General features: G+C 32.8%; 1 pseudogene; it reads left to right on the forward strand.

Moving 5' to 3' along the window:
• Positions 1-1,320: 1,320 nt before the first annotated feature.
• LOC131036305 (photosystem II CP47 reaction center protein-like) lies at positions 1,321-3,027 on the forward strand (annotated as a pseudogene).
• The last annotated feature ends 254 nt before the right edge of the window (positions 3,028-3,281 follow it).

Here is a 3,281-nt window from a genome sequence, read left to right on the forward strand (position 1 = left end):
TTTAAGGAACCACTTGAAAATTATTTATCCTGCAGCTTTAGAGGTTTGGCTACCATATATTTATTTTTTTAACCATGTTCTTTGTATTGGTGAGCCTCTCCTAAGGAAAAACATCATTGTTTCCCCTTTGCATAATTTAATTGGTGTAGGTTTAAAAAGAAACTTCCCAACAAATTGTCCCTTAAGAAAATGACCTTCCTCAACCTCTTTATTTTTACAAGACTTTTTTGCACCATTTTCAGTCACAAAGGTTTTAAATTTCCTCTTATCCTTTTCCTTCACAGGGGGAGTTGGAGAATGCTTGAGAGAACATAAGACCACAACCACCCCAATTTCAGGAGGTAACAACTGAGGATCCAAAGGATTTTTGTAGCATTTGGAGTGACTATTTTTTGGATGACTCTCTTTCTTGGGATAATGGTTCCTTTACCAATAAAATCCTTGTCTTTTAAGGAAGGATTCAAAGAAACATGGGGGTTAGTGCAGGATCAAGGGGGGCCAAAAAGTGGCGATGTGAAAAAAATAGCCTTCCTCACTCGCCTAAAAACGCGAAAATCCGTGTTGACTTTTTGCTTGGCCTGGTAATTACCTATGCAAATCGAATATCCGATAAAATCGGATATCCAATTTTTATTTGTAATTTTAATTTAAAAAATATATTATATGTTACATATTATATAATACATATTATATAATACAATATTATATTATATTATATATAATATTATATTATATTATATTATATTATATTATATTATATTATATTATATTATATTATATTATATTATACTATATATTATATTATATTATATATTATATATAATATAATATTATATAATATAATATAATATAATATAATATAATAATATATTATATAATATGTATTATATAATATATTATTATATTATATAATACGTATTGTATTATATTATATATATTATAATATATAATATAATATAATATTATTATATAAATAGTCTTTTTTTTTTTCTATTACAAAGATAGATTATAAGATCAAATCAGTGATAGGACCAAATAAGCGGACGTGCCTTTCTTCGTAAAATACCTAATTCATTGGGTGTTTTGTAAAGTAATTAATTACTTTATTTTGTTTGATACAAAACAAATGGGACCAATTACCACATTGTATATTGATACATATAAATGATAAAATATATCCGCTTCTCAATTATATTTTTTGAAACTGTTCTATTAATAGATAGATGTTCACCTTTGAGAAAAAGGTATAATTCCATAGCATAATATGTCTCTAATGCGAGAAAGTTACATAGTGTCTACTTTTTCAGATAGAGGGGTATTTTCATGGGTTTGCCTTGGTATCATGTCCATACCGTCGTGTTGAATGATCCTAGTCGGTTGATCACTGTGCATATAATGCATACAGCTCTAGTTTCTGGATGGACTGGTTCGATGGCTCTTTACGAATCAGCATTTTTCAATCTATCTGATCCTATTCTTGATCCAATGTGGAGACAAGGTGTGTTCGTTATACCTTTTATGACTCATTTAGGAATAAAGGATTCATGGGGTGGACAGAGTATAATTGGAGAATCCGGATCTAATCCAGGTATTTGGAGTTATGAAGGTGTGGTCGGGGCACATATTGTGTTTTCTGGCTTGTGCTTTTTAGCAGCTATTTGGCATTGGGTATATTGGGATCTAGACGTATTCTGTGATTCTCGTATAGGAAAACCTTCTTTAGATTTGCCTAAGATTTTTGGAATTCATTTATTCCTCTCAGGAGTAGCTTGTTTTGGATTTGGAGCATTTCATGTAATGGGTTTGTATGGCCCTGGAATATGGGTGTCTGATCCTTATGGACTAACTGGAAAATAGCAGCCTATAAATCCGGCATGGGGGGCTGAAGGTTTTGATCCTTTTGTTCCGGGAGGAATAGATTCTCATCATATTGCGGCAAGTATATTGAGTGTATTAGTAAGTCTATTCCATCTCAGTGTTTGTCCTCCCCAACATTTATACAAAGGATTACATATGGGGAATATTGGAACTGTCCTCTCCAGTAGTATTGTTGTTGTGTTTTTTGCAGCTTTCATTGTGGCCAGAACAATGTGGTATGGTTCCGTAACCACTCCGATCAAATTATTTGGTCCTACTCATTACCAGTGGGATCAGGGATACTTACAAGAAGAAATAGATCAACGAGTTCATGCCGGTCTGGCTGAAAATCTGAGTCTATCAGAAGCTTGGTCAAAAATTCCCGAAAAACTTTCTTTTTATGATTACCTTGGGAATAATCCAGCTAAAGGGGGGTTATTCAGGGCGAGTGCAATGGACAATGGAGATGGAATTATTGTTGGTTGGTTAGGACACCCTATTTTCAAAGATAAAAATGGACATGAGCTTTTTGTACATCGTATGCTTACCTTTTTCGAAACATTTCTAGTCGTTCTAGTAGATGAAGAAGGAATTGTGAAAGTCGATGTTCCTTTTAGGAGAGCAGAATCAAAATATAGTGTTGAACAAGTAGGTGTAACTATTGAGTTCTATGGTGGTGAACTTGATGGAGTTAGTTTTGGTGATCCTACTATAGTCAAAAAATATGCTAGACGCACACAATTAGGTGAAATTTTTGAGTTAGATCGTGCTACTTTGAAATCGGATGGTGTTTTTCAGAGTAGCCCAAGGGGTTGGTTTAGTTTTGGGCATGCTATATTTTCTCTTCTTTTCTTTTTTGGACATATTTGGCATGGTGCTAGAACTCTATTCAGAGATGTTTTTGCCGGTATTGATCCAGATTTGGATGCTCAAGTAGAATTTGGGGCATTCCAAAAACTGGGAGATCCAACTACTAAAAGACAAGTGGTATAATATGGTATTGCTTCGTTCGTTAATGCAATAGTGAGAAATGGCATCTCAGGAATCAAAAGATTTTGATTCCACTTTTTTTTATGGAAAATGTTGTAATTAGTACGAAAGCTATCTCTATTAATTATAAACTACGATCGAATCTATGGAAGCATTGGTTTATACATTCCTTTTGGTTTCGACCTTAGGGATAATTTTTTTTGCTATTTTCTTCTGAGAACCCCCCAAAGTTCCAGATAGAGGGGGGAAATAATTTTCTATTTTTCTAATCCTCCTTCTTACTTAAAATTAAAAAACAGAAAATGACCTTCAATCTTTTGATATAACCAAGATACACAACTAATTGGACAAAAAGTATCATAATTACCTATCTCACATTCGACAGTGAGAGTTTCATAAATTTTCACTGACATAAATGATTATAACTATGTTGA

The sequence above is a fragment of the Cryptomeria japonica genome, chromosome 7 (assembly GCF_030272615.1).
Source record: "Cryptomeria japonica chromosome 7, Sugi_1.0, whole genome shotgun sequence".
NCBI lineage: Eukaryota > Viridiplantae > Streptophyta > Pinopsida > Cupressales > Cupressaceae > Cryptomeria > Cryptomeria japonica.